Source organism: Brachyistius frenatus, unplaced genomic scaffold (genome assembly GCF_029030835.1).
Source record: "Brachyistius frenatus isolate BFR_SWC_R1_liver_20210118 unplaced genomic scaffold, ASM2903083v1 Contig_1, whole genome shotgun sequence".
Lineage (NCBI taxonomy): Eukaryota > Metazoa > Chordata > Actinopteri > Embiotocidae > Brachyistius > Brachyistius frenatus.
Window position 1 is genome coordinate 1,983,517 of NW_027210600.1, and position 20,527 is coordinate 2,004,043.

The 20,527-nt window shown below is 41.7% G+C and overlaps 1 protein-coding gene across 1 annotated transcript in view; it reads right to left on the reverse strand.

Moving 5' to 3' along the window:
• LOC138616379 (calsyntenin-2-like) overlaps nucleotides 1-20,527 on the reverse strand; it is a 276,054-nt gene that overhangs the window by 174,180 nt on the left and 81,347 nt on the right. The gene's annotated exons all lie outside the window — the stretch shown is intronic.

The following is a 20,527-nucleotide window of genomic DNA, read 5'->3' on the forward strand; positions in this document are numbered from 1 at the left end:
GTAGAGAAGCTCAACTAATTTGAAGAGAAATTATAATTTGATTAAAAATATGTTGACATATTTGTGTTTGGAAGGAAACTAACCATCCAAATAAGACCATCAAAGTCAATACAATGCTGATTGTTAGTGAATTAATTTCAAGCTATACCAACTGGTTAGCAAATGAGCAGAGCGGTCAATAGTTAGCTAAAAAATAATATGAATTGGCAATACCAACTGCACACTGCTGATATGACTAGACAGAAGGCCAACAAAGAACTGGCAGGGAGCAAGCTACTGGTTGTGGCTACAGAGGAGGAGCAGTTTCTGGGGTTTTACCCCCCCCCCACACACACACACACACCACCACCACCACCAGGAGATGTACTGGGAAGGGGGCAAAACATCAGTGACTCTGACTCATCAGCCGACAACCTTGCAGCTGACCCAGTAAGCACTGGTGAAGGTGCGTCAGGCAGAAAGAACACGACCTGTGCAACACATTGATAAATGATTGGAATAGTCACCTAGAGGTACCGTAATTTATAAAAGGTTGAAATAGTTACCTAAAAGTAGGGCTGGGCAGTATGGACCAAATCAAATATCACCGTGTGACATTATTGTAATAATGAGATCTTTGATAAATAAACATCAGTAATGTGGATATAAGGAAGGACTAAGTGGGTAAAGTCAAATAACAGAACCACAGGAAAAGTGTGGTAAATCTGAAATGGCATCACTTTCATGTAAAATAGTCTTTAAAACCAGGAAAAGACAACACTTATGCCAAATCAAGATGTATCTTAAAATTGAAGACGATATCTTGTCTCAGATCATGAAATTGTTTTGATATTGATATATTGCCCAGCCCTACCTAAAAGTCATTGACAAATAATTTAAATAGTTAGGAATTGGATTGGAAAAAGCTAAAATTAACGGATATGTGGCTAAAACCTATCCATAACTATTTGAAAATTAAACTAAAAGTAACTGGAAAACACTAAGGATAAATGTTTAAAATACAGTAGTTAGCTAGGGGTAACATAAATAATAGCTGCAGCCACTTCAGGTTGTAGTAGTGGAATTCATTATGGCAGGTGGTGTCAAAAAGAAGAAAAAAAGCTGGAAGCCACTGATGTAAAATATTGTTTTTGTGTGTGCAGTTATTAAAACCATACTGTAGCTTCATTAAATACCTGTAAGGATACTCTGAGGAAAATAAAGGCCCAAACTTGATTTAGTTTTGTAATCATGCTTTTGAGGATGGTGGCAAAAAGACAGTGAGAGCGGGGGAAACACATGCTAACACCACAGGGAAGAATGTTCATGAGTGTGAGCCCAGAAAGCAGGGCTAACCACACTAATACAGTCAGACGAGATCATTTAGAGGGGCAGAGAGATGGGAACACATTCGTCCATTAGGACGTGATGTAAATGCATGAGTTTGCTACAACACTGAGGGGTAAAACGACACTGGATTTGAACTTTAAATGCCAAACCGTGTCATTTTTTAGGACGAATATCTTGCTGACGCTGCTGTGCCAGAATTTCAAAGGGAAACATGATTTGTATACGTGTCAAAAAATGCACAGCAAGGGGAGACAAACCTGTCGAAAAGCCCTCTTATGGATGGGCTTGTCTGGCGTAATCTGTTGTCCAACGGATAGAAAAATTAGCACAAACGATATTTCTACTATCAGCTCCTTTAGCAGGACATCATACAGGGAAAAAAAGAGAGCGAGGAATCTAGAAAAGGGTGATGAAAAAAGCTCATCTCCTGCTCCAACTTGGGACAAGCGCATAACTCCAATAAATATGTAATACAGGCTGTAACACTATTTAAGCGCAACATGTGACAGCTAATGAGGAGTCTCGAGAATTGACGGGTCTTGTCCTCAACTTCATATTCAGTCTTCTCACAGCTTCAGAGCCCTATTGGTCTTTTAATCTTTGATGCTCCGTTTGTGCTGCTCACCGTGACTACTTAGCAGTGTCAGGCTGACCTAGAGGTTCTGTTCTGCCTTGTCGAAATGTTCTCTTGTGAGAGCACAAAGCTGCAAAAACAAAAACTTGAGTTTTTCTTGTCATAAAATAAACTCGACAAAAATGACCAGAGGCAGACAACTCAACCACATTTTAGTCTGATGATATATCCATGCTGGTGACCTCTGTGATATCACCAGTACACAGGATGGACTGTGTCTTTCCATCAGTCCATGTGGTCTTGCTGCATCGCCATTGCGGGTTAATGACATCTCAACGCTTCGCTGCTTCCTCTCCATGCATGTGTGGGATGGAATGGCTTTTCACCACGAGTGATGAGAGCATTAAAGGAGCGTCCACCTCCGGTAATCGCCGCTGTATCTCGATGAAGTACCACCTACGTGTTAACCCCACCCCTAACCCACAAGTACAGCTCATCCAATCCCGGGTAAGAAACGCTGACACCATCTTAACGGAGCAGGGTCCGTGCACTGACAGCTTGAGACATGCACCACAGTCATTATAAGTAAATGGATGGATGGGCTTCTTTTTTCTTCTTGCAAACCGTGGTGGCTATTGGTAGTTGAAAAGGGGTGGAGGGGAAGGCAGGGGTGGAGAAATGAGAGAGCAGAACCATCAGTCCTAGAGATTCCCAGGGGAAACATTGCAGCCGCTTACCGCGATCGAACCCAGAGCTAATGCCTTGACACTAAGTGATTAGCTACATACTCCTGCATGGTGACTGTAATCAAAACTAAACACGATTAATCCTCTAATCAATATGAAGAGAACACGCCACCCCACACTGCCAAAAAAATGTGTCCGCATTGTTATGCTACGCAGGTAGAATCAAAAATAATTGCTGCTCCGGGTTGCTCTTCAAGCTTCTTGTACTAAAGACACACACCAAAATAAGGAGATATGTCCTTTTGACATTTTGATTGAACAGCGTGGTGCTCATCTACAACCAGGCCTTCAGGCTTCAGACAGACTCTAATAGGATGTGTGCTTAACAAAACAAAAATCTGTGCGCGCACACACACACACACACACACACACACACACACACACACACACACACACACACACACACACACACACACACACACACACACACACACACACACACACACACACACACACACACACACACCTGGAGAAAAAAAAAAACTCTACAGCAGGTGACCCCAATTTTCAAAAGCAAACACCTTGAATTGCTACTTAAGGCAGCCAGTAAATGGCATGCGATAACCTGTTTTTGTGAACGGAAGAAGGTCAATTTGCCGGCAACTTATGAAACCTGGTGGATGTGTGGCTGAATGCGACTAGCTGAGGACGGAGCTGGAATCAAACCCATAATTGTGTGTTTCATGTAACAAGCAGAGGAAACTACCCATACAAGATTGTTGCGTTTCCTTATTCGGACCTGAGCTGGCATTCAACAAGCAGAACCTTTAGGCCACCGTGTCACAGAGGAAGAAAGCAGTTGGGTCAATTCTGCCTTCAAGGCTGCCAGGATACAATCCTTCATTTAATATCTCTCTAAAGGTGTGTAACCTTCTAGCTTTATTTTTCTGATTTCATTCCAACTTGTATTGCCCTCAGCTGCCCATATTCTCTGCATTTGATGTATTGGATGTGTAGCAACTAAATTAACAACATGTACTACTCATATATTTCAGTAATAACCACCTCTTTGTGATTTTGTCTTTCCACAAATGAGGGGAGTTAAAGGCCGCTGAATCATTTTTGTACATCAAATCAATTTAATCACAGGGTCTGAGGGATACAGCTATCAAACCTGTACAGGCTAATATAATCAGGTTGTGACAGCTGAGAGGTGAATGCTGGAGCTACGATGCCCTTTACTGCTGGCGTCCGGTCAGCAGGACTATCTCCCTCCGCCATTTCTCTGCCAATTAAGCCTTGAGTCGTGGATTTGACTCGAGGCTCCAAGCACGGCAGAGGCGCTATAACGGCTGATTAATCTCTAACCAGGCAACGGTGGGCCACCGTCACTGTGCTTGGCGGGTGCCACCTCTTAACGGGCGGGTGCTACAATCTCAACAGACCCAGCGGGGACAGGGGAGGAAGAGAAACAGTTGTAATTAAAAATAAATCTGTGGGAAATTAAACTCTGATTGATAAGGTCAACAAAAGGGGCCGTGATGAATACATCAGCATAATGAAAAGTAAACGTAGCAGAGACAGTCGGCCATTACTGCGACCAACAGGCAATTACAGCTACACTGCAAGCTGGGAGCTCATGCCAGCTCGATGAGGCTCAGAGATGTCCATCAACGGCTCACTACAAATTATCTTGAAACATCCCTGCTCTGCAAACGTCAAGGGATGTGTCTAAGCTCACTTTTTTTCCCTCCCCTCAACCTCTCCATCATCGCAGTGATCCGTGTCTTCTTTGAACCACGGAGATCTTTGCAAACTTTAATCTTCTTTGCACTCGGTGTGCTGGCTTTGTGCTTCACAGAGCAGGCTGACAGGAACCATCTGCAGAGAGAGGACTTCATCACACATAAAGGCTTCTAAGTAGATTCCTCGTCGAGATACATTGACTCCTCAAGTTCTCAACATTGATTTTGACGTGAGATCAGATTGACTAAAGGGTAACATGTGTAGTCTGCAAGCTAATATAACTGACATTATACAGTGCATGTGCATTTTATTTTGATTGCCTATGAAATATTACAGCTGACATGAAGATAACTCTTATCTATACAGCTTCAGGGATAGTTAGGAGCTATGGCAGTGATTCAGTATTGCACTAAAGGTCAAAATCAAAGCAGCAGGAGCTGAGCTATCCAGTATGGAATAAACTCCACAAATAATATATTCTATAGCTTCCAATACAACTCTGTAGCTTCTATTGTTGCAGCCTGCCTGCATGTTAAATACTCATATGTTTTAAACCTCACACACAGTTTATAATGCAGGCTGTCTGTGAATAAAATTCGAAGTCCAATCCTACTACACACCCTGACAGGACTTACTGTATTGTGAGCCAATACAAAAATACACAACTAACTAATTAACACTAACTAATACATCTGCTTATTTCACCCCCAAAAATTTAGCTTGCTTTCCATCACGACAATGCTAAAACCAACGACACTGGGATCCCCACATCTAAGCACTTTGATGGAAGTAAGAAACAAAGCCAACTCTGTATCTGGCTCAAACAGGTGATTTAATTACAAAGAAAATGCCCGCAACTTCTTTCCGTTCCCCAAAAATATGCCTCAAAATTTGATGTTAGCTCTCTGCTCAAGTTTCAGGTTAACGGTAAGGTCACAAATGTACCAGTGGTAAAAAAAAACATATAACACAGGTGCAGATGTTGATTAAGCGACATAACTGGTAATAATAATCTATGGTCGATTATTTATCTTCAATAACTGGATGAAGTAATAATGAGGAAGAAAAAAGATCTGGGAGCAGATGGGAAGTTAATCTCATCCCATTTTCCTAGCGCATCATTAGTTGAGATGTTAAACGCGACACGGAAATCAAACCGGCGATCAAACCACAGCAGCTGCCACAGTTTACCAAATAAACACGAGAGCGTCTTTTTGTGCTCGGAGAAGAAGCAAGTTCATTAGTCAGTCAGAGCATACAGCAAAGGAAAATATGTTCCTGCCAAAACACCTGGGTCACATTGAGGCTGTCCTTCCACGGCCGCTCTCAGACGGTGACACCCTGACCTGTGCTGTGCTCGGCACCGGGCTCCTTCTGGTGTCCCCTCGTCTCAGAAAAAGTCTGGAGGACACACAATGGAAAATAAACTCCCCACTTTCCAACCATATTAAAAAAAGAAAAAGAAAAGAAAACACACCTTGTGTCCTCTGGGTTGTAATTGAAAATCATGACTTGGCCTGAAAATAATTCACCTGTTGCCCCTGTTTTGGCCTTTTGTGTCTGTTATGTTTGGATTTAGTTTCTTGAGATTATGAGCTGTTTGTAGCCCTGGGCTACGTGAGATAAAGCAAGATCACACTATGCTTTTTCTTTTCTTTTTTTTTTTTATTTGTTGAGAGGGGAATAACCTAACAATTCAGAGGCTCCTCTGCTTTGCCCCGGGTGTATTTGTGTTTCTAAACGTGTAGGTGTGTAAAATGTAGTATATACACCCATGCATGTTTGTGCGTATGCTGTTCCTGTGGCCCCCGGCAGGTTGAGCATTCTGGCGATGATCCTAGCACCTGCTGCCTAGTGTGTGTGTGTGTGTGTGTGTGTGTGTGTGTGTGTGTGTGTGTGTGTGTGTGTGTGTGTGTGTGTGTGTGTGTGTGTGTGTGTGTGTGTGTGTGTTGCCCTGCTCGGCAGGGCAGGAGGAGAGGTTCAGTGACCGTCTGGAAAGCAGAGCAGTGTTGCAGCAGGACCCCACAGCCTCAGAGCTTTACAAATCCAAAGCAGCGAGAACACACACTGGCCTGTGAAATCACCCAGCGAGCGCTCTAACAACAACCAATCAAGCTAAAAAACAAGCAACAAAATTCATATAGGCGAACTTATGGTTCTGCACCACACACACACAGATAAAAACACTGAGAGGAGCCAAGTGCTGCTGCACATCAAAGTCCTGCTTCATTTGCACCTCAGTGAGCAATGATATTTTTGTTTTGACATTTCTCTCCCGTCTACCCCTCAACATGGTCCCTGCAGCAAAATGATAGAGCCCCGACAAAGGTGAGGCTTTTGTCATGAGCTTGTTTTCCATCCACCTTGGCTTAAGAGCAACACCCCCCACTCTGGAGTCAGAATATAAAAGAAAGAAGATGCAGAGAAAAAAAAGAGTGTTAAAAAAAAAGAAAAGGCAAGTTTGTCTCTGCACTGTAAGTCGCTGTGCTGCTCTACTTTCAGATGGGGACTTATTAACCTGCAGAGATAGGGAAAAAGGCTCGCTGCACAGTCAATCTGCTGCTGCGCTACCCCACTCCACCCCCGTCCCCACCCTCACTGCCCCTGGGGAGGAGCGAGGAAAACAAAAAGAGAGATGTAGGAGTGTTATGCATTAAGGTGCAAAGATAGAAAACTAAAAGCACCACATCCAAATGACCAGGAGTGGATGTATAGGAGCTGAATATGCACTTTTGGTGCCATTACCCCCAGCTATCATGACCCCTCTTTATCAAATGGCTTCACAGACACAAATGTTCTCTCTGTGCATCATTTGAGAGCCATTACCCCGGTCCATTATTGTTTGAGCAATTTGAGATATGGCATTTACAGCTTCCTGCATTTCGCTCGCATACACATGCACTCGCAGCATGTAAGGAGAGACACCTGCACAGCAAAGTATAGTCACGAGGCAAGAGTTACAGGAAACCAAAATGATGGTAATGTACCAAATATCAAATACCTCCAGGAGGATGGTGGAAAAGCTATTTGAGAATACATTACACTGTAAAGAGTGTGATGGTACATATAAATAATATTTTGAACTTCTCGATGCAACATGTATTAACTCCCTTCAGGCCCAAGCTGTTTGATGATACTGACAGTAAGCCAACTAATGTCCTTAGAAATCTTTGCAGGTTTAGATACTAATAAAAAAAAACAAAAAAACAATTTCATTCCTTCTACTGTTCCTGTTTACAGATTTCTGGGTGAAGGTGGTGGTGGTATGTCAGACACCAATTAGTAGTGACAGACATATTCTCCTTTCAGTTTACCGTGTCATGTGAAAACAAACTTTGCAGCAACCTGTATATCTGCTGTGTGTCACTTTCAGCCACAGTTGTTGCCATTTTTGTTTGAAATAGATTTTGTCTCCGGAGGGTGACATCTCCGTTCTCAGTTCTGCCCACCACAGCAGTAGTAGGCAGAACTCAACCTTTACTGTCCTGTTTGCACTTCATTTAAAATCAAAAGCCCTCTGCCATTTAAGTAGACAGAAAGCCTTAATTTCTTAACAAGGCTTTTATTATGAAAATCATTTACAGGGACATGTTATGACTGAAATCGGACAAAAACACTTTAGATGAGTAATCAAAAACAACTGCATGATTAGGTAGGTAGGTAGGTAGGTAGGTAGGTATATACTTTATTAATCCCCGAGGGGAAATTTTTTCGCCACAGCAGCATACATACAGGAGCAATAATAGAAACAATAGAATAAAATAATAATAGAATAGAATAATATAATAGAAAAGCAATAAAATAAAAAATATAAATATAAAATATAAAATGCACAGTACATACAGTATATATACAGTACATTAAATATCTATATATATTATATACAACAAACCAATAAACACAGTCAACATATATATATATATATATATATATATATATATATATATATATATATATATATATATATACATACGGTACAGTATATATCTATATATATAATATACATACAATATACAAGCAACCAAGAAACACAGTCAACAGTGTTATTGTACTGTGATGGATTTTGCCAGAGGTGAGTTATTGTAAAGTCTTATGGCAGTGGGCAGGAATGATCTCCTGTATTTGTCCTTGTGACTTGATTGTTGACTTGATTAAGTTAAAGTGATCAAGAAATTCAGGCTATATTATTGACTACTGGATTTAAACTTGCCTCCATAGTGGTTACACAACCTTGAAAACGAGACACAATTTAACAGCGTGCACATCCAAGTGTGCGCTCATGCACGACTTACACGTGAACTTTTGTTACTTCTACATTTGGGCGGCTGCCAGATGGTTGTGCTGAAAATTAGGTCAGGATCTAGTTTATGTTTGGACCGTGTATGAAATACTGCGGGGCTTTTGATTTGAAAAGAGAACTTTGAAACAGTTAGCATTTGTTGTACAACCAATCAGCTACAGACAGTTTTGCTAGCTAACACTTGGGGGCGGGGGGGTGGGGGTGGCTGTGGAGGACAGCGTCTCTGAAAAAGGAGGTTATTGCAGCTGAAGACTGTGGCCAACAGGACGAGTCTGAAGGTGGGTCCCCTGAAGGTCTGACAGCAGCACAGAGGCTCGAGTTCTTAACATTTACACAAGATTTACATTGAATATCCACAGTGTGTTTTTTATTCTGTGTTTTCACATGAAAGCTTGAAACCAGTTACACTCAAGAGACATTTGGAAACAAAACACACCTGTCACACCAATATAAGGAGAGAGAATAAAGACTGTGGTGAGGGAGTAATGTAGTCAGCTGTTTCTTTATACATTAAGCCGAGGTGCCCTTTTATCAACAAATGCTTTGTTGTTAGTTGTTGTTCTGTTTGTGGGCAAAGCGAGGGTCTTCCTGTGGGAACCACATATGTACATTTTTGAAAATGTAGGTGTTTGTGTGTGTGTGTGTGTGTGTGTGTGTGTGTGTGTGTGTGTGTGTGTGTGTGTGTGTGTGTGTGTGTGTGTGTGTGTGTGTGTGTGTGTGTGTGTGTGTGTGTGTGTGTGTGTGTGTGTGTGTGTGTGCATTTGTATACAAATAGGAGCTACAAACAGCTTTATTTTCCAGTTGAGCAAAATTGACCATTGGCCATTAATGCTTTACTTTAATGTGCTGATGGTTGCTTTTTCATAATATTGTGCAAAAAAATCTAAAGCACTTAAAATGAATTGAGAATGCTTTTATTTATTATCATTATACAAGCTGCACCAAACACAAAAATGCATAAATTATAGCAATAAATGGTGCGACGTCAGCTTCTCAGTTGCTTCTATCACTTCGAGTAAATAATCCCAGACTTTCTCCTTGATATTAAGATGCAGGACTGTTGCTGCTGATTTGTATGTTCATTATAACTACTGCTTGTGTTTTCATGTTGCAATCTAAATTAAAAATAAAAAACAACAGCAATTAAGAGACCCAACAGCAGGCTAATTTAAGATATAATGTGCACTTTTCAATAAAATACAACATGTCTCTTCAGATCCATCTGTGACCTGCGGTGGTTTCTTTTCAGTTACTATGATTTTAAAAACAGTGCAGTAACATACACCTAGAAAACCCTCACTCTTTTTACTCTCCCAGTGTTTTTGGCTTCTGGAGTAGAGGCGTGCAAAACTAAGCAGCAGCATCACATGAATATACTGAACATTTTCTGTTCAGTCGAATGTAGAAAACTTTTCGTAATATTTTAGGATTTTTTTTTTTCCCCTCTCAAACTTTGCACTTTTGTTATGCACATATTCCACATTAAAACAGATGGGTGGAAATGTATGTATGTATGTGAACTAAAGATGAAGACAATCCTCCCTCTCTACTTCGCTCTTGCAGCTCAGTAAGAGACTCTGCAGATGGCCTAAAGTGTGAGCTGTGCTTGCATTGGTGAACGAGGAGTCAGTGTAAGAGGCAGAGGTTTTTTTTGTTTTTTTTCTATCCCTGCAAAATTTTGTTCTGGCCGGTTAATGTGGCACCTCAGGCCAGCTGTGAAACAGGGAGTTGAAAACACATTGAGCCAATAAAGTGTCCCCGGTGTAATCCTTTTAGAATGGCTGAGCTTTTCAAGTGAAGGCCACCGTCTTATGGAACATGAGGTGCACTATGCACAGTAATCTGGTTAAAGAAATGTGTGGCTGTGTGAGTGTGTGTGTGTGTGTGTGTGTGTGTGTGTGTGTGTGTGTGTGTGTGTGTGTGTGTGTGTGTGTGTGTGTGTGTGTGTGTGTGTGTGTGTGTGTGTGTGTGTGTGTGTGTGTGTGTGTGTGTGTGATTACAGGAAGCAGTGCTGTGCAGAGAAACAGTTAACACCTCCGGCAGCATGACCTTGGGAACAATTTGTCCTTATGTCTGCTCCTATATAGATTTATTTCATTTATCATCTGCTCTCTATACTTGCATTTGCACTTTCAGTGTCATCACTCAAATACGTCCAGTCTGGTCAGTCGCTCTTTTCATCTTAGCTGCCTATATACCATGGACATGCTCTTTTTCCTCTCACACACACACACACACACACACACACACGCACGCACGCACGCACGCACGCACACACACACACACACACACAGACTTTGTTCTTCACAGCACTTAGTCCCTGGTGCTCCTAAGAGTGTGTTCATGATTCCTCCTGGCAGTGCATCCCTTTTTGCCTCTCTCTATCTTTCTCATATCACTCTAAAAATCGAAGGCAAGTGGGCAAGGAGATGTGATGAGAGGAAGAGAGTATTCCTACTGGGACTTTCTTTGGACCTCTGCTAAACACACACACACACACACACACACACACACACACACACACACACACACACACACACACACACACACACACACACACACACACACACACACACACACACACACACACACACACACACACAATCTATTTCATCTCACCTCATCCAGGAGGAATCAGATGAGAGAAGAGAAATAAAGGACATAAAGAGAACCATGAGGATAAAGCAGGAAATAAGCTTCAGTGAAAAAATTTTGGGCCACAATTTGTAATCATGTTAAATTTGGAAAACGAGGATATAAACAATGTGAGAGAGCACCTCTGGGAGAGACTGTTCAACTGGGAACCTGTTGAGTGATGTCACCAAGGACACGAAGATATTCTATGTGTCCCTGGAAGATAATTAGATGAGTCTAATATCTTTTTTTGTCGTGCTCGCTGGTTTTCCATCCATAAAGAAATACGGTGGAGTAGATGAATAAGGCTTACCTGAAATAACACCAATAAACCTGAACAAATCAGCTCAGTGTGAAGGACAGTTTTTAAAAAACATTTTTTTTACTAATCTACAGGATGTAAAATGAAAATATAACTATTATATAAAGGTGAGTTTTTATTCCTACAGAAGGACAGAATGATGTATTTTATTTAATTATGGAATTTCTATATATTTAATGAATGTGATTAAATCACCAAACTGACCTACACTAGGTTCTAGCTTCCTCTTGCTGATGCATCAGCTTACAGAGTTGTGTGGCCTCAGCTTATGATTGGCAAAAACAACTGTACACTGCTGAAGCCCTGTTGGTTCACAGTACAGTAATAACCTGCCTCTCATCAAAGAAAATGGACAGACATGTCTCTGGGGTTCATTTTCTGATTCATTTCTCCAGCCAAAGCATCACTGAGCAGTCCATGGTTACTTTTCCCTACATTATACAGCACCAAATCCTAAAAACCAAAACCCTGTATTTCACCTGTCCAGCACTTTTATTTTTTTCTATGGTTGAACCTGGAGGGCTGCAGTGCATCAAGCCCTGATGGTGAACTGTGAGAACGGAGACGCTTGGAAGGCAGCGACGTACACGAAAGAAAAAATTGCATCAAACACACTTTAACCTCCACCATATCTGGAAAAATACACATAAAATGAACACTGTCTTATGCACACACATGTCGACGAGCACGCATGAACACAGACCCAGGGGCCAATCAGGCTGTTGGATACGCTCCGGACATGTCTGACATACTGACAGCTACTTTCCTATCTGAAAGAGGTGAAGGAGGAGAGTTATCTCCTCCCAGAAGATTGATCAGGGGGATACACATAGTGGAACGTGTGTGTGTGTGTGTGTGTGTGTGTGTGTGTGTGTGTGTGTGTGTGTGTGTGTGTGTGTGTGTGTGTGTGTGTGTGTGTGTGTGTGTGTGTGTGTGTGTGTGTGTGTGTGTGTGTGTGCGCGCGCACGCAACATCACAGCAACACTTCAGTATTTCAGAGAGTTGATTGCAGTTCTGGCCAAAAAACAAACAAAACACCAGCGCAGGCATTTAGCACACAAACACCCACAATCTCCATTCACGCATCGCACGGCTCACTTATGGCCACTGGAAATTCTGACAAACAATTACATTCCTCCCACTGATCAGCGCTGCTCACTTCATGATCCACATCTGCTCCCTGGTCCGACCTCCTGGATGTGGCACTGGCACAAGTGCTAAAGCAATCAGTTATTTTTGTGTGTGTGTGTGTGTGTGTGTGTGTGTGTGTGTGTGTGTGTGTGTGTGTGTGTGTGTGTGTGTGTGTGTGTGTGTGTGTGTGTGTGTGTGTGTGTGTGTGTGTGTGTGTGTGTGTGTGTGTGTGGAGGGGGGGGGGGTGTGCGTCAAAATATTCTCTCAATCTCTTTTTAACCCAGCTAGGATCAAGTGGCTCTTTGTATTTCCATTGTACTGAAAAGAATGGGAGTGAGGGAGTGAGAAAAAAAAGGCTGTTTATTGAAGATGATTTGCTGAAAAAAGTTGTTCTTTGTTGTTTTGTGCAGGAAATGTATTCAGCTGGAAAACACATAGTGGTTCAAAGGATTAAGCCCGGCCTCTGTTTGTGGTGTATTGTACTGTGTGCACTCTGAAAAGGCACCTGCCTCGTAATACAACACAAAACAAGCTTCCACTATTTAGTAGCACAGCGGCAAAAGCATGTTAGCCAAGTGTATGTGCATTATCCCTCTAACCACCCATTTCTGCTTTGAGATCAGTGTTTTACCTTTTTTACTATTCGAGCTGGTAAATGAAAAGCCAAACTGCTGGTATCCAGACATGGAACAGCAGTGATTGGTGAGTAATGGGACAGTTGCTAGCATGTGAGGGGAGTGATTTGAGCTGGTATGGTAACTCTGCACTGTGTTGGTAGCCTTGACTTGAAACAGAGATTCAGTTGGTGGAGCAACAATCCTCCTCACAGCTGAAACACTGAAACACACACACACACACACACACACACACACACACACACACACACACACACACACACACACACACACACACACACACACACACACACACACACACACACACACACACACACACACACACGGAGGAAGAATCCACATGCCTACATTAGACTGCACAAACTCTATTTAAAGCTGCCACCAATTGTCAGCCCCTTTAGCCATTAAGATGAAAGAAGTGATGAGAAATGCAGCAATGAACTGCAGACAACCTTGGTGGATTCACTCATCAGCTGTGTGATGCCGTCTCCACGGGGAAAAGTGGTTGTCTGGGAGCTACGAGGCCATATGTGAAAACCCACTCAGACATAAATACCATAAATACACAAACATATAAAGAAAAATATTAACAAAAGGCAAAAGGACATTGCATATTCCGTCACTCTCTGTCACACAAACAAAACGCAGCATGAAAGGACAGTAATAATTCCGATGTTATCATTTTAAAAGGACACACTTCAGTCAGTCAACCAAACTGATAGAGGACTTTAAAGGTTTTTACAGGCCACTGACAAAACGTGACACAGTGTATGCACAGAAGAGAATAGAATAGAAAAATTGTTTTAAAAGTGCAAATACAAAAGAACGGCAAAGCAAACGGCAAAACATATCTGAAATTAATTCTGGAAACATTTAAGCAGTTTAATATGTGTAGAATATAGAGCACAAAATTTGTATTGAAGTATTTTTATTTTTTTTAAATGTTGACATTAAATTCTGCATCATTATTTTTTTTTATCAAAATGTAGAATTATGGAGATTATACAGAACATAAAGTATAATTCTGTATGTATGTATTTTTTTTTACAGTTGGAAGTATAGTTTTGTTCATTACTGTATTTCTAATGATTGTAATAATTACTAAAATATTGAACCATGGCAACATTGCTAAAACAATGTTTGGTGGAGGAAGAGACAGCAAACCAGATTACAACCTGCAACCTATAATCCAACCTGATGAAACACGTGGGATCACAAAATGAAAGATCAAATAAATAAATAGATAAATACATTTTGGCAATCCCAATTATTATTTTTGTTGATGTTTGCTCTCCATCTTTTGTTTCTTGCAAATTACCCACTTCATCTCATCAGACCTCTAAAATATAATTTAAATAATAAAAAAAAAGAAACCCAAAAAACCTCTTTGCTGTCCAAATAGATGCTTGTTCATTTTAAGGGGTCAGTCACCGTCCAAACTACTTTTGAGGAGATCAAATTAGAAGTTGGTGAAATGTAAATCTATGGGATAAACCATAATTGGACAGAATAACAAAGTGCAAATGTTAAGTACAATAAACAGTAAAAACCTGAACAACAAAGACAGTCTCCAAACTTTAACAGCAGTTTGTTTAAACTTTATATGATGCTCTTATTTTTACGCTGCTTGACTTCTTTTTACTTGAGCTGCGTTCTTAAAATGGGTACAATTTTACAAGTAGGAAGGATGGCAACAATTGCAAAAAAAACATAAACTATCATAAAACAAATAAAGACACTTGGGAAGCTGCACTCTCATGATGATTCACAGTGTCTGGTGTGAGAGAAGCAGTGCTGTGGATATGGAGGGCTCAGCGGATCGAAGCACGCAGGCTTAGATGCTACTTACATTGCTCTCTCTGAATAGTCCCACATACAGTATGGCATGTGGCTCTGTCCCACATGATCAGTTGGACAGCTCAGAAGCAAATCATGCGTGACCCGCTGCTATAGACGGCTGGGTGTGAGGCAGACAGACAGACAGACGGAAAGGCAGACCCAAACACAAACAGTGAGGCTGTCAACCTTTGGAGGGTTGACAGATTCCATCAGCGCGGCTTGTACAATATAATTTTGTTTCTTTATGATGTAAACCAATTCTGACTCGGTACACATACGGGTTATTTGCCAACAGGCTTCTCCGTGGCATCCTTGACTACTGTCCATCTAACATGTTTTTTGGAGACTGTCCTCCTCCAAAAAAATAAAACAGTTAAGTGACCTCTATGGTCGTATAAATAAATACAATCTGGTGTCCCGTAGGAGTAATGCAGTTCAGATAACGTCTACAGTTCTTAACGTTGTATTTACTGTTGCTATAACGATGACGGTTGCATAACTTGAAGGAAGTAGCCTACGTCAAGGTTCAAGTGATCATTTAACCCAAACCGTTACACCCGTCCCAAACCCAGGCCAAGGAACAGATTAAGTAGAACGTTTATCTGCGCTAATGATAAATGTCATTGTTAGCATGTCCATCTAACTAGTTTACTTTTGCGTTAGTTTAAAGCCCAAAGGGCATTTAATGATCTAACCACGTTAAAACTAAGTTCAGTAGAAGGTTAATAAGTATGTAAGTAAGTCGGTAAGTATGAAGGTTGAAGTCTGTAACCTTCAAGCACCCTTTTACAAGATTGGAGAACATTACTTTACAGTTGACAAGAGATTCATGTATCGCGTTAGCGTACTACAGACCTACATTTGTCTGAAATCAAGGACCCGTTGTTCCTTAAATGACTAAAGCTTTTGAACAGTGACTCAGACACCAAATTAAGAAGCTTCAATGGTTCCAACTAAAATGAGGGAGCAGGGCGACGCGAACAATCAACTGATTGAACCTGTGATGATTTAGGCAGGTGAGTCTGACAACTTTTGAATGGGTTTCTTCTTGATAAACAGTGACAGGGTGAACACTCACTGTATAAATAGCCTGATTTGTTGACCCGGTGTTGTTGTCTTTTTTACCCCCTTTCTCTTTTCTTTGTTTCTTTCTTTCTTTCTGTCTGATTTAGATTCATTCTGCAGTATTCACGATGCCCAGGTTATACAAAAATAATTGCCTGCTCTGCAATCCTATTACAGTCCGAGTTCCAATCTAAATGGCGTTGATTTGAATGGCTTTGCTTTGGGTTACACCCATCTCAACCTGGTTCCAATTATTTCACCGAGGAGATGACAGGTCAACAAAGGCAATTACATCCCGATGGCTTGAGGGAGCTATTTTCAACTCAGAAATAAGAAGTAATTTAATTTGAATAGCCATGATTATTTAAATGTTCTTTACTGCGAGTTTGAAAAGCTTAAATGTTTTATAATTTGACAACCCCTATTCATTTGCTTCCAATAAAATACCGAAACTATTCAGTGCCGCACTCGATGGGACAAAATAGAAAAAGAGAGAAGAGGAATGGTACATAACTTAGGGTATGCTCCTTAGAGAGGACACACACTAAACACTAGATGACTCCACCACACACATTTAAGGAAAAATTTGAATCTCAAACTATACATGAAGATTGATTACACTAACGCATTCCTTCTTGTGGCACAGCAGAGACAGCTCAGCATGTTCTTCATCATTCACAATCAATGGGAAATGTCAGAGCTGCGAGTCCTGATCGAGCAGTGTGGAAATGTGCTATATAGCTTCCAGACTCAGTTGACGGAGTGCTGGGAACATATGCATTACAAGAGCTACTGTCTGGTAATCAACTGTAGAATGCGTCTGTTGTTAAGTGTGTGATAAATTGAACTGAGCACCACAAGGGAAAAGGAACCTGTTGTGCTATAATCAGCCCAAATGATATTTGGTTATGAAAAATTGCTTTAATCTAGAGCCAGAGTCTGCATAATGGAGCACAACCATGCGTAGCACGAGGCTTCGGTTTGGTGAGGCTACCACCTGACTGTGGCCATTTGCTATCAGAAATAATTAAAGAGCGGGTTTCACAGTTTGTCTTAAAATAATGGTCAGGTGCTCATATGAAAGCTGAAACTCGCTTTGATGGCTGCAATCATACCTCCTGCTCATAATGGATTTTTAGATTGGTCTTCCTTAATGCAATTCTAATGTAAGTGATGGGGGACAAAGTCCAACAGTCCCCCCTTGAAATATTTGTTCAAGAATTGACCTGAAACTAATATGAAGCATCAGCAGTCTGAGATAGACGATCCCAGTTTTTTCAAAATGTTTCTTTTTTGAATTTATTAATGGTAATTCCCTTTTATGTATTACACCGCACATTTTTATTATCTCCACATGTCTGCCCAAAGCAGGGACTGGACATTATGCCCTCATCAGATTTGGGGAGTGATCTTTTAATGATCAGTAAGAACAGGAAGAATGAATACACCAAACAAATCCAGTTTTAATGGACAAATGGACACCCGACTAGTATTTGAGAGACTTGAAAATGTAGCACGTCTGGGCTACCGTGGGTGTTCCTCAGAGACACAAACGACCCGCTGAGCCACAAAGTTTGTTTTACGGTTGCTTTTATTTCTTAACACGCACACTTGCTGCTCTCGATTGCGGCGCTCTCCTGCCCTGCCGCCGAGCGTCCGTCCAGTCGCTGCCTTCCTCTCCTCCTCACCAGGTCCTGCTCACTTATCAAGGAGAGAAAACAATCCCCTGATTCAGTTCAGCTGTGCCAATTATCCTTCTCCCAGCACCGTTCCCTGAACCACTCCATCACTCTCTCCCCCCTGCAGTTGAGCTAACCACACCCCGCCACCATAGAAAAAAATTGAATTTCTCCTTTACTCTTCTTTAGACAGCCAGATTCTCCACTTTACACACAGAAAGGCTCTCAGCCAGCATCATTTCGACACATGGAGAACTGCGTGCATCATTGCATGACAGTCTTATTGTCCTGCCGTGACTTAACCGTGAACTTCAACACAAACCTCTGGATGACCCCCCTAACAATATTTCCAGTCACCCCTATATAACAGGATAGAGCATGGTAACCCACACTGATAACCTTCATGGAAATAAGAGAAAGTCCTTGCCCCTTGCCGTGGAATCGATCACATGTTCCAATGAAGTGACATAACCCATTCTATCAGCAGCTCTGTGACCATTTGTACAGCCGGTGCCATAACACAGTTCACATACTGTATCACTGGCCCATGTATGGCCCCCTGTGCTTGACACATCTGCTCCCAGAGTGCAGAGCAGTGTCCATCAGTATTCCCGGTGAGGTCTGGTTCCTATGAATATTTGAGTTGTTCGCAGAATCGCCACCAAGCATAGCGTAAAGATGCTGGCTCCAGTTCAAAGGCCTCTTAACATCAAAAGGAATTCAGGGCTGAAGAAATTTCAGGGGGAGACAGCGGTGATACAAGGAGGTGAGGCGGCAGGTTGCAGAGGGGGTACGGCGCAGGAAGAGCCCAGTTAAGATTAGTAATAGGCCGATAAGATCAAATGTAAATTATTACAGTCTCTCCCTGTTTTGTCTCTCACCACAGCTCTTTGCAGGAGTAAATAACACAGGAGGATGCATTGTATTGGCAGATGATAAAGATTTGCCAGAAGTCAGCACAGTCATTTCTGAGCTTGCATTCAGTGTCTGGTACTAATCAATCATCTTCGAGCTGGAGTGCTGGTCCACAGACAGTTCAGGTCAATCAGGTTAATGTGAATACGATGATCAAAAGCAGTCAGTTGGTAATTCCAGCTCAGCACTCCTCAACTGTAAAACTGGATAAATATCAACTAAAGTGCTCATGGTGAGCAGCTAGCTGCACATTGTATGGTGGCGCATATCGCATATCAGAATACCCGAATGTAAACACACACACACACACACACACACACACACACACACACACACACACACACACACACACACACACACACACACACACACACACACACACACACACACACACACACACACACACACACACACACACACACACACACACACACACACACACACAGGACTTGATTGGAGAAAGGTCAATCTTCCTTCTGTCTCCTCTGCTGTTCATACTGCCACACTCAGGCTATGTGAGCCATCTATCTTTCCCTCACACGCACACACACAGAGCTTGTGCAGAGATTTTAAGGCTTAGAGAGGAATAAATCTATCCAAATATTGAATCAAACAGTTTCCAAGTGTTGAAGCAGGAAGGTGAGAGAGAACATAAGGCGGCACTGGTGGCCGATGCATTGGTTAATGTAAGGTTTTCTGTATATACTGTGTGTGTGTGTGTGTGTGTGTGTGTGTGTGTGTGTGTGTGTGTGTGTGTGTGTGTGTGTGTGTGTGTGTGTGTGTGTGTGTGTGTGTGTGTGTGTGTGTGTGTGTGTGTGTGTGTGTAGGAGGTTCCAGGTGTGTAAAAGATACAAACCTAAAGCTTCACCGACCCTCCCTCTATTTCATCTTACCTGCTCATGCTTTTGTGGGCCTCTTCGTCCTCTTTTGTTTGTTTTGTTTCTGTTCATTGTAGCCAACTATTCTCTGTGACGAGACAATAATAATAACAAAAAGGAAACTCTGTCCTTCATTCTGGTTACTGGCAAAATAAATATATTACAGCTATGCATGATCAGACTGCAGTGAGGGAGAAAGAATGGATGAGTGAAGGGAGAAAGAAAGAACTGAGAGAGAGAGAGAGAGAGACACACTCATCCATTTTTCATGGCCGCTCGCTGCAGCTGAACCTGCTAGACTGGAGAGAAAGAGAGTGAGAGAGGTGAATAGGAGAAAAGGAGGAGGTTTTTTTTTCTGTTTATTTTTTCTCTATACAAGCTAATCTTCTCTCTTTTTTTTTGTGTTCCCACATGTTTGCTAAATTTCCCTGGGAAGGCCAGATGGAGGATTTTTCAACTGATGCCTGCTGCAGCTCCTTCTTCAAGGTTCTTGTTTGCTGTAAATTGATCAAGTCAACTGTCTGCTGAATTTTGATCTGTGTTTTAGACCACTTGTAATTCCACAGAGCTCTAAAAGAAGGAGCTCGGCCACTCAAGTTGATCCAATTGCCAAGAGCTACAGTATGTAACATGTGAGCACCGTGTGGCGTGCAAATGCTGTCCACAATGTCAAACATATATGCATTTTACATATACATAATTCAGTCTGTTGAGTGTGCAGTGTCAACCTGCTGTCAGTCACGATGGCAGGTTTTGGAGGTCACGTTAGCAGAAAGTCGGTCATCAGCTGCATA